Raw genomic sequence first — 12,500 nt, forward strand, 5'->3', positions numbered from 1 at the left:
TGGCTCACGCTAAAGCCGCAGATACATTTAGATTTCTTTGTATTCTATACTAATGAAACACCACTATTGCCTTTTGCTTTGTTGTTGCTGTTGTTGTTGTTGTTGTTGTTGTTGTTGTTGTTGTTGTTGTTGTTGTTGTTGTTGTTGTTGTTGTAGAAATAGGATAATGGCCATTGAATGTCTTACTGTTCATTATGTTGTGATGCTTCGAACTTGCTTAAACTTAAACACATGATTTGATCTTTTAAGTTGTGGTGAAACTTTGAATTTGTTGAAGTCAGTTGAAGATTACACACTGGGATATTCTAATAGTGACGACATTCTGAAATGTTGACTTTGTCAGACTTAAACACCTAAAAGATATAGACTGTGATGAAACTTTGAACTTTTGGACCTTATCACACACATTGAAAAATACTACACGTTTTTTATTTATTGTAATAAAATTTTGAACATTTCGAACTTAACACAGCCTCACTTTTAAGAAACTAGATTCTAATGGAACTTTAAACTTATCGCACGTAACTCAACAGCCATCATTCTTAAGTATCCAAATTGTAAGAAAACTTTGATGAAATTTTGTACTCAGTACATCTATATACTTAAGAAACCAAATTATAATAAAAGTTAAAAAAAAAAAAAAAATTCGTACCAAGCACAACTAAATACCTCAAGGTTCAATTTTGTGACGAGACACTGAACTTCACTGCCACACTTCAAGATCCAAACTTGCAGGATCAAGGTCACAGCTCACGATACATTTTGGACCTACCTAAAAGCCAGCAAGATACACAAGCTGTTTGATGGGATGAGAAGCCATGTGAGGAATGAAACAAGAAAAAAAAAAATGGAATATTGACTTTTAAGTTTGTTTATGGGATTAGAAACCTTACACTCTGGTTTTGCTTTTTTTTCTTTTCTTTTTTGTTTTGTTTTTGTCTCATCTTTTCTTTCTTCCTGATTTTCATTCTTATTTTTATTTGTTGTTGTTGTTGTTGTTGTTGTTGTTGTTGTTGTTGTTGTTGTTGTTGTTGCTGCTGCTGTTGTTGTTGTTATTCATTTGTTGTTTTATATACTTCTCTTTTTCTTTTCATTGTTTTCTTGTTCTTGTTCATATTCATGTTTTCCTTCTTTTTGCTTTCCTCCACCAACTTATTCATCCTTTCCTCTCTTCTCCTCTCCTCTCCTCTCCTCTCCTCTCATACCCTCTCCTCTCATACCCTCTCCTCTCATAACCTCTCCTCTCACCTCTCCCCCTCCACCTCTTCCTCTCAGCATACATATTAAGCATCAGCGAAACCTTCTAAAAATCCCTCAATAGGTGACTCGACTTTCGTGAAGCCGTGCGTCTCACAGGTGGATCTTAAAAACTTACTTGGATCTCCTCAGCATTTTTCGGGAACAAGTAGAAAAGGCTCGTGGACAGCAACAAGGCGGTGAATGGACACGAGAAATTAATACCCGTTAAAAGTGGAGTGATAGAGACGCTCGTGGACAGCAACAAGGCGGTGAATGGACACGAGAAATTAAAGCCCGTTAAAAGTGGAGTGATAGAGACGCTCGGGGACGGAAAAAGATCGGACAAAGATAAGAAGCCAAGGCCGAAAGTCCCGTGCTACAGTACGGGGCGAGCGGCCTTAGGGGTGATGAGGGCAATGTCCGGTGGTAAGGCGAATTATTTCAAGATGAATGGAGGGGAATGGCAAAGAGGTGGTGACAAAAGAAGCCTCGTTGGCATCATGAGCACCTTCCCGTGATGGCGGCGGCCGGGTTGGGAAAGAAACATCAAAGGAAACAACGATAATATTCATGTAAAGGGGAGGTGTAACAAATCAGGGGGTGAGGGGGAAGTCTGCGATTTTTCGGGTTGTAAATGCGAGATTCACAGGAATGACGCGATGCTTTTCTAAAATAAATGCCTGGAAGAGAGAGAGAGAGAGAGAGAGAGAGAGAGAGAGAGAGAGAGAGAGAGAGAGAGAGAGAGAGAGATATGGCGGGGAGAGAAACAAATACGAAGTCAGCCAGCTAAACAGACAGACAAACAGATATACAGCCATCCACCCACCCACCCACACACACACACACACACACACACACACACACACACACACACACACACACACACACACACACACACACACACACACACACACACACACACACACACACATACAAAGAAGGAGAGAGACAAACACTACAGCATAAAAAAAAATAAATAAATAAATAAGGATTAAAGATGATAATTTCAGGACGTTCTTAGCAACACCATTAACGACAACACCACCACCACCACCACCACCACCACCAACAACAACAACAACAACAATAACAACAACAACAAAGACGTAAACACGCATGCATCATCATAATTTTCACTGCAGGAAACTCAACATTGAACTCGTATTTACAGGAGAGTTGCCTTATACCTCCTTTATCTCTCCATGTAAAACTTATTGACGGTGAAAACTTTTGTAGCAGCGGGTGAGGCGGAGAGGTAGAAGAGACGTGGTGTTTTTGTTTTAGCGTGGTGTCCCCCGGGGTGGATCCAACCAGGGATCTGTCACGCTTCATCGTGCCGCGTCTCCGTCCCCAGTCCTCCAGCAGCCAGCTCTCTCCCGCTACCCTGCCAGATCCAGTCGCTCTTTCCTGTCCCTTGCTTCACCTTACTGCCTTTCTCTCTTTCCCCCTTCTCTCTTTTTCCATAGCATATATTGGTTCTCTTCTTCGTTCTCTTATTCTACTCTTCCGTCCTCGTATTGTGTTTTCTTCGATATTTCGTCTTTTTATCTTCTTCTTCTTCTTCTTCTTCTTCTTCTTCTTCTTCTTCTTCTTCTTCTTCTTCTTTTCTTTTTTTTCTCCTCGTAGTCTGGATGGCGTCTGTTCTCGTCGTCGCCATTCCTTGTATTTCTTTTCCGTCCCCTTCAACCCAAAGACTCCTCCTCCTCCTCCTCCTCCTCCTCCTCCTCCTCCTCCTCCTCCTCCTCCTCCTCCTCCTCCTCCTCCTCCTCCTCCTCCTCCACCTCCTCCTTCTCCTCTAGCAGTCTCTATGTATCACATTTCGTTACTTGTTTTTAATTTATTTTTACTCTAAGTGGGGGCTGAAAGCCTCGTCCTGTTTCTTTTTCATGTTCCTTTTAGTGTATTATTTTTGAGTACCGTGTCACACTTCTTTGTCTCATTTACTTCCAATGCTCAGGTCTTCTGGCTTTTCAACATTTGTTTTAATACTTTACCTTTCCATTACTTTTTCTTTTTTTTTGGGGGGGGTTTGATAGATCCCTAGATATTTTAGTAATTTCATGAAGTCACTAAGTGAAACAGTAATTTCACGAATTCCCTGAAAGTTTTAGGGATTTCACGAAATCACTAGTTTCACAATCTTACTGTAATATATATATATATATATATATATATATATATATATATATATATATATATATATATATATATATATATATATATATATATATATATATATATATATATATATATATATATATATATATATATATATATATATATCACGTAACATAAGAACAATTAAACCTAAAGTGAATGAATACAGAGACGACAGAGATTGAGGCCGAAAAGGAACAATAGATGGAGCAATACTTGTGTGAGTGCAAACAGGCAGAATTAGACGGGTGGATAAGTTAAAGTCTGAAGAAGATATATACAAATAAGCAAATGATAAATAAAAGATAAACTTATGGAAAGCCAAGAGAAACAAGCAGATAGAGGAACAAAACGTATGAGATCAAAGTGAACAATAAAAAATAAAAGTGAATGATTAAAGCGATAGATCGAAGCAAGCAAAGAAAACTTAGATCATTAAACACAAATACACACACACACACACACACACAAAAAAAAAAAAAATACTGATGAAGAAAAGCATATGAAAGAAACCGAAGAATGAAAATATGTACATAAACGAGAAAAGAAAAAAAAAATGGACCGCTAAGCAAACACTAACAAATATACGTTCTGGTATCATAATAACCTTTTTTTTATATTGATCTTAGAAATGGTTATTATTATAGTATCCAAAATTAGGAGATCCATTTTCGTGTCCTTTATGTGTGTGTGTGTGTGTGTGTGTGTGTGTGTGTGTGTGTGTGTGTGTTTGCATGTTTAGGTACGTATGTTCGTCTGTCCTTAGATAAAGTCAGGCCAACTTCCATGAATAGCTAAATTATCTCTTTCACCTTCAGCTTTGTTCCCCAATTTTGTTTACCGTTCTTACTCGGGAAATCGTAAGGCTGAAATGACTGTATTGTCACGCTCCAAGGCTGAAGACTGAAACAGAAAAGATAGGTGGAAGCGATGGGTTGCAATGCTCAGAGAGAGAGAGAGAGAGAGAGAGAGAGAGAGAGAGAGAGAGAGAGAGAGAGAGAGACAGAGAGGATTGAAAGTATAGCCCTTCATATCGCCCATCACCAAATCCAACTGATCGCCAACGGGGAAGTGAGTGACAAAAGTCAGAATACTCCCCCTTGATGCTTCCCTCCCCCCTGATGACTCCCCCCCTCAGTTCTCCCCCCTCATGCCATCCTACCGCTCCTAAAAAAAAAACAGTTTCCGGACATGACAAACGATGTTGGAATGTTAACTTTGCTATTGACGAGTGTGGGAATTTCTCTTTCTCTCTCTCTCTCTCTCTCTCTCTCTCTCTCTCTCTCTCTCTCTCTCTCTCTCTCTCTCTCTCTCTCTCTCTCTCTCTCTCTCTGCTATTTTAATTTTCGTTTCCCACTTTTTGTTTTGTGTGTTTTAATTTATTTACTTTGTTTGTCTGTCTGTATTTCTGTTTGTTGATATAACTTCAGTCTGTATCAGTTACACATACACACACACACACACACACACACACACACACACACACACACACACACACACACACACACACACACACACACACAAAGAATGACAAAGATAACAAATGACAAAAAGAAAACAGCAAGATGCAGGATATTTTATATTCATAAAACTTTTATAAAACTAAAAATCAGTCATTGAATATTTATAATGGAATGCAACGCGTTCTGTATTTGGAAGATCATTCTAATAATAATAACAATATTTTTCTTTATCTACATACCGGAGCGATATGATAATGATAAATATTAATTATAAAAAATAATATGGTACAATAATTTTTTCTAGACATACAGATAAACACGCCACACAGGGAAGTTGATGAAAGCACGAAAAGCCGCGGCTCACGAACGAAAGGTCATGAGGTCACAAAAAAAAAAAAAAAAAAACACTTAGGGGAAAAGATTTTAATGGGTGGCATGAAGTAGTCAGAGGGTGGAGGAGAGGGAGGAACAAGCCCTGAATCATCCGAGGTAGATTTTTAGCAAAGGTTTGAGCGAAGAGTTCAGCTTTAGAAACAGGTGAAATGGCAGTGGTGCCATCAGGCTGAAGTAAAGGAGGGAAAGATGAAGATACAAATTTACTGGAAATGTTTTTTGTTAGGTGCCAGAAGTCACGAGGGGAGTTAGATCTTGAAAGATTTTGACACTTTCTATTAATGAAGGAGTTTTCGGCTAGTTAGAGAAAAGACTTAGTACGATTCCGGGCAGAAATATAAAGCGAATGAAATTCAGGTGATGGAAGGCTCAAATATCTTTTGTGGGCCACCTCTTCATCGTGTATAGCATGGAAACAGGCTGTGTTAAACCAGGGCTTGAAAGGTTTAGGTCAAGAGAAAGAGTGAGGAATGTACGCCTCCATGTCAGACACTATTACCTCTGTTATGTGTTCAGCATACAGAGACGGGTCTCTGACACGGAAGGAAAATCAGCAAAATACCTCCTCAGGTCCCCCAACTAGCAGATGGAAAACGCTTGAGGCATCTCCGCCTTTGGGGATCCTGAGGAGGGACTGGAGCGATAGGACAAGATACAGATATGAGATTGTGATCGGAGGAGCCCAACGGAGGAGAAAGGGTGACAGCATAAGCAGGATTAAAGGTTACGAAAAAAATCAAGAATGTTGGACGTATTCCCAAGACGGTCAGGAAAACGAGTAGGGTGTTGCACTAGTTGTTCTAGGTCGTGGAGGATAGCAGAGTTGAAGGCTAGTTCACCAGGATGGTCAGTGAAATGAGAGGAAAGCCAAAGCTGGTGGTGAACATTGAAGTCTCCAAGAATGGAGATCTCCGCAAAAGGGAAGAGTCAGAATGTGCTCCACTTTGGAAGATAAGTGGTCAAAAAATTTCTCATAGTCAGAGGAGTTAGGTGAGAGGTATACAGCACAGGTAAATTTAGTTTGAGAGTGACTCTGTAGTTGTAGTCAGATGGTGGAAAGCTCGGAAGATTCAAGAGTGTGGGCACGAGAAAAGGTTAAGTCGTTGCGCACATAAATGCAACATCCAGCTTTGGATCGAAAATGAGGATAGAGAAAGTAGGAGGGGAACAAAATTTGTTACCATCAGTTGCCTCAGACTCCTGTGTTTCAATGATGAAAAAACAGATGTGGTTTAGTAGAGGAGAGGTGATGTACTATATACTGAAAATTAGATGTAAGGCCGCGTGTGTTGCAGAAGTTAATGAAGAAAATGTTGAGGGGTATGTCAAGACACTTAAGGTTGATACCAGAAGAGCAATCCGACCTCGGGACATTTGTGGTCCCTTCCCCAGATGGAGACTCCGAGGCTGGTGTAGGAGTCGCCATATTACTTTAGAACTTTGAGTGAAGGGTGTGTGTGCATATAGTTTTGTGTGAAGGAAGAAAGTTGTCTTTAGAGAGCAGGCTGTGACCGCCCCCGTGTTGTGAGACACAAAGGGAAACGTTCAGTGAGGTCACAGCTGGGTTATTGATAAGATCACAGAGCTTCAGACATCACTGGGAGTAATTATCGTTTCGGCAGGTGTCTACTGCCTCCTCCTGTAGTGTTACGTAGGCAGCAGATTCCCCCGGTATAGAATACTACCAACATATATTCTAGGATATGTTTGTGTTTCCTATGTAATTCCAAGATTTTTTATTTATTTATTTTTTTTTTTTTTTTGTAATATATATTACTGTATTTATTGGTTGAACTTCGACCATTTGACCATTAGATGACGGCACGACAGTAATTGTTTCGTCACCTGAGTAGCTCTAGACGCTATTACCGAACGGAAATTAAAGTGCAAACACTAAAATATTTGAAATATTTGATTACTAAGAGGTATGTTTCGAAACTTGTACCTGACAATTTCATAACGCTCAGAGAAATTATTCTATTTTGAGGAATAAATTTAATAATTTTCAGTGTTTTGGAGGGTGAGAATAAGTCATTGTACAGCTGCCTGTGTGAAGTGAGTGAGTGTGTGTGGGATTATAGTTTGTCTGAAGATGATGTGAGATGTGTTTGTACCTGCCACGTGTATCAAGGCAAATTATTTTATTTATTTTCTCATAGGGATTTTATAAGTCACATATTGTTGCTGCTTGTTTCACACATTTTGCTTTTTGACTAATTCTCCTGCAATCACTTACAACGTTTGACTCACCTCCTACTGGTCTCTTAAGTGGTCTTGTATTCTGGGAAAAAAGTATCAACTTTTTATTCTTTTTCTGTGTATCCATGATATATATATATATATATATATATATATATATATATATATATATATATATATATATATATATATATATATATATATATATATATATATATATATATATATATATATATATATTTATAATTAAGTGTGTATGGTTAGTGTGTGTCTGCTAGTCGTGTTCATTTTGCTTAAGGGAAATATTTGTTAATAAAGGGATGGAAGGATCACAGGTCATATACTGAAACTCAGTTTAAATTCATGACGTGTTTAGTCTTGCATTATTAATATTTTGTACACTGAAATTTAGGTGAGGGCAATGATGGAGTACCTTCCTCGTTTACTTCTATGGTTGATCGTTTTGATCCTGAAGAGGGAAAGGATTATGTTGTTCCTTACATAGTGAGGGTCGGTGCTTAGTTTTGTATTAATTACTGGTGATATTTTGTACGTAGAAATGTAGAAGTGAAGGATTAGATGTGGTGCCCTCCTCGTGTACTTGTATCTTCTACAGGGTAACCTTTTGATCCTGGAGAGGGAAAGGTCATAGTATTGTTCCTTATATAAAGTGCGGGTCGCGTTACGCCTGTCTGAGGGATGATGATGTTTTGTAGCAGCCTGGAGGGAAGGGGGGGGGGGGGAGGGCAGCATTATTTCTCCTTTGTTTCATACTCGACGGTGAATGAAGCTTGTGGTGCACTCTTGTAAGTGGAAATACGTTGTTTGTCGCTGCAAAAATAATAATGCATAGTTTATCCAGTGTGTTAGGGGAGGGTAAATAGGTTACTCGAGTCAGAATGAAGTGATGTTTGTTGGCTTATCAGACACGTGTATTCAGGATGTCAAAGATGAAGGGAATGTATGTTGCCTTTTCCACGTTAGTTAGACCGAAGTAGATTTGATTTCCTGTTATCAGTTTGTATTTTCTCTTAGAGGAAGTAATTGCTGACGACGAGGTGAGGCAAAAACTGTGAGTGAGTTTCTGAGGTCGAATGAAGAAAATTTATGTTGCTAAATTTATATCTTGTCCAAGGTGATTTTCTTTTTTGTTTAGTATAAGTAAAAATATTTTATCAAGTAAGATATCATTGAATGAGACGAGTGGATTCCAGCGTTCCAGTGAAGAAAAGGCAACATTATTTCCTCTTATCCATTATGTGAGTATGTAGGTTTTGCTCACGTGCAAATAACAATAATGTCAGGAAGGCAGTGTTTATTGACCAAAGGCATGGGTGGATCCCGGGGGTCAGGAGTGCGGAGAAGTAATCTGTTGCTTTTTTCACAGTCTGGGGTGATGAAGGCTTTCGCTCTCTCGTTTTTGTGAAAATAATCGGTGAGGTGAGGTGGTGTGGCTTTGGCAATAACACGTGTGAAGGAAACTTAATTGTTATTTTCATCCACTTCATATGAAATTTTTTTTTCTTCTTGTTTAAGGTTTTTTGTTCAGTGACGTGAGTGTGTTGTACAGTTCAGAAGTGGAGAAAATGTCTTTTAAGCATTTTCTGGGAAATTTTTTTTTTTCTTATGCATATCAAAATAATAAGGCGAGGTAGTTTGTCTTGGTCAACAAACGCATGAAAGGAGTGGGTTTCTGAGTTCAGGAGAGAAGGAAAATGATCTACTGTTTTCGTCTATTCTCTGCGAAATACTTCTTTGTTCTCGCATGAATACACTGAAAATAAAGAAATTAAAGGTTCCCCTCTCAGGTGAGCTGGTGGGCAGGTGAGGTCAGGGTCAAAGGAGAGAAAGAGGGATTAATACTTTTCTCTTACGTTAATAAGGAAATAATGGTATGAACTTTGGATTAAGAGGAAGAAAACTTCCAGAGCTTTCAAAAATGGTATGAACTTTTGATTAATGTCAAGAAAAGACCTGTGTCTCCCTCTACCATGTACGAAGAAAGTAACTTTTATTTTCATTTCACACTAAGTTATAAGGCAGATTTTTTTTTTTTTATGTTTTTTAATCTTTTTTTTGTTTGTTTGTTTTTCGCCTAGTATACATTTTTATGTTTATTTACTTTAGAACTTAATGTTACTTTACAATTTAGTGGAAATGTATGTGTTGCATTTAAAGAGTGTGAAATGTCTTGTTCTTTTTCTGCTTCACTCTGAATCATTTGCGTTTGTTTGGTTAGTTTGTTTGTATAAGAAGCGTTTTTCTTTTCATTACAGTGCTGCGAAGATTTATGCTCTCTGTTCACAGGAAATTTGGAATGCGATACTGTTAAATTTTGAACTCTGCGGGTTTATTTCTTTATTTGCTTATTTATTTATTTTATTTATTTATTTATTTATTTATTTATTTATTTATTTATGTATTTATTTTGCTTATACATATTTTTTTTTCATTGTTTTCATTCAGTTCAGTGTACATTTTAGGCTTTGGATTTAGATGAAGAATTGGAAATGGGATGTTATTATTTTTATTGTTATTATTATTATTATTTTTTTTTTTATTTATTTATTTTTTTTTTTTTTCAGTTGGGTTTGCTCCGGTCCAGAGCCTCCTTATATTGGCTTGGTGGGTTCAGCGGCGCACCGTGAGTTGCCACCATGCCAATACAAGGAGGCTCTGGACCGGAACAAAGCCAGTTCCCCTGAAGAAGATGTAGGTGAAACCGGTCGTGAATAAACTCAACTCCATACACCTTCATTATTATTATTATTATTATTATTATTATTATTATTATTATTATTATTATTATTATTAATATTATTATTATTATTATTATCATTATTATTATTATTATTATTATTATTATTATTATTATTATTATTATTATTATTATTATTATTATTATTGCAGTTGTATTTTTAATTAATATTGTTGATTTTTGTTTCTCTCTCTCTCTCTCTCTCTCTCTCTCTCTCTCTCTCTCTCTCTCTCTCTCTCTCTCTCTCTCTCTCTCTCTCTCTCTCTCTCTCTCTCTCTCTCTCTCTCTCCTCTCTCTCTCTCTCTCTGTCTGTCTCTCTATTGTTTAAAGAAAATAGTTTATTTATGTAATTTAGATAATATTTTAAGCGCTACATTTTGACTAAATATTGAGGACTTGAACCTAATATATTGTTAAGTACTGGTGTTGAGTAGTATGTATTTGTTTATTTTGTTTTATTGTTGCGAAATACAACTTCTCTGTTTTTCAGTTTAGTTCAGTGAAGAATTTAAATGTTACATTTAGACGAAATGTGGGGAAGCTGGCTTTATTTTATTGTGCATTGGAGTGTAAAATTTTATGTATGCATTTATTTATTCATTCTTTTTATTTCTACATGTGTATTTTTATTTTCACTCATTTTCTTCACAGGTGAGCGGGAATTCCCACGAAATGTTGAATTTGGATGTGTTGTGTCACGTGTCTGTGTGGAGCTACAGGCACTTGTTTATTTGCTCTTTTGTATTTGTAGAGATATTTTTTTTAATCGTTATTTTCACTTCTGTGACTAATTAAGACTAGATATGTGTAAGATTTCAATGTATTTCGTTTTCTTCTGTTTTATTCTCTTTTGTCTTATTTTTTTTTTTTTTTTTTTGTATGTGGAATTACTTACACTTGTTTATCTGTATGTATTCCTTTATTTGCCAGTTTTGCTCTGAGCGCTGCACGGAACTTTATGACACCAAGTAGCACAGGATTGTTGCCAGAGAGAGAGAGAGAGGGAGGGAGGGGGGGAGGGAGGGAGGGAGGGAGTACATAACTTGTGGTGAAGGACGTTACTGCCTCCCATTAAATCTACGCGCGCTCTGCATTAACACAAACATCAAATCAACGTGGGCAATGGAATTAGAGCGAAAGTGAAGTAGTATGCAATAAAGGACAATAAACGGGTATAGTCACACCAAAATTGCCCTTCGCACGGGTACAAAAAAAAAAAAAAGACAAAAGTTAATTATAAAATATTAAAGTGGAACTCAGTCTTAGTAACACCGCATTAGCTTACTGGATTAAAGAAGGAAAGAGCGCTTGGCCAAAGGAACAACAGAACAATAACAAGAAGAGAAGGAGGGGAATAAAGAAGAAGAAAAATCGTGCATATCCAAGAGAAACGAAGGGAAACAAAATGACAAGAATGAATGCACACACTTTTAGTAAAACCAAAGCAACTTTCTGAATTAAAAAGAAAGAGTGTATGACCAAGGGGACAACAGAACAAGAACACTAACGAGAACAAGAAGAGGAGGAAGAGAAAGAAGAAGAAGAGTGCATGTCCAAGAGAAAATAAGGAAAGCAAAAGTATAAAAAAAAAATGAATGAAGACAAGAAAATATGAAAGAAAAGATGAAATATTTCTGAAATGAGTGAATAGAGAGAAAATATAAAGATACCAAATAAGAAAAAAAATTAAAAAAAAATACATGGCTAAGAAAATACAATGGAATGGAACAGAAGGAAAGAGACGAAAGATAAAAAAAAGAGAGTAAAAATGGAATGAAAGAATAGAATGAGAGATGGTACCAAATTTAAGAATTTTAAAAAATGCATATTGAAGAGAAAAAAGAAAAATGTGAGTAAGAGAAAAAGGGAAGAAGTAAAAGACGTGGAAAATGAAGAACGATGAGGAATACCTTTGGAAGGAAGGAGCAGAAAGGAAAGATGAAGATTCGAAATTTAAGAAGGAAAGAGAGCGTAGCCAAGAGAACAGAGGAAGAAGGGAAGGAAATGATGAAGAGAAGAGAAGGAAGGTGAAAAAGGAGATAGGATATTTGTAAAATGACGTACTAGAGAGAGAGATGATGATAAATTTAAGAATGAAAGATTGCAATGTCCAAAGAACAAGGGGAGATGATGAAAAATGAATGAAAAGAAGAAAAGAGTGAAGAAGATGGAATACTTGTGGAATGGAGGAATAGAGAGTGAATAGATGAAGATGAAATATAGGAAAGAAAGAGTGTATTGATAAAATAATATTGAAAGCATGGGAAGATGAGAGAGAGAGAGAGAGAGAG

General features: G+C 37.0%; 1 protein-coding gene across 9 annotated transcripts in view; it reads left to right on the plus strand.

Annotated features, from left to right (window-relative positions):
- LOC135098147 (uncharacterized) overlaps positions 1–12,500 on the plus strand; it is an 87,871-nt gene that overhangs the window by 55,889 nt on the left and 19,482 nt on the right. The window lies entirely within an intron of this gene.

This window comes from Scylla paramamosain, unplaced genomic scaffold (assembly GCF_035594125.1).
Source record: "Scylla paramamosain isolate STU-SP2022 unplaced genomic scaffold, ASM3559412v1 Contig47, whole genome shotgun sequence".
NCBI classification, from domain to species: Eukaryota; Metazoa; Arthropoda; class Malacostraca; order Decapoda; family Portunidae; genus Scylla; species Scylla paramamosain.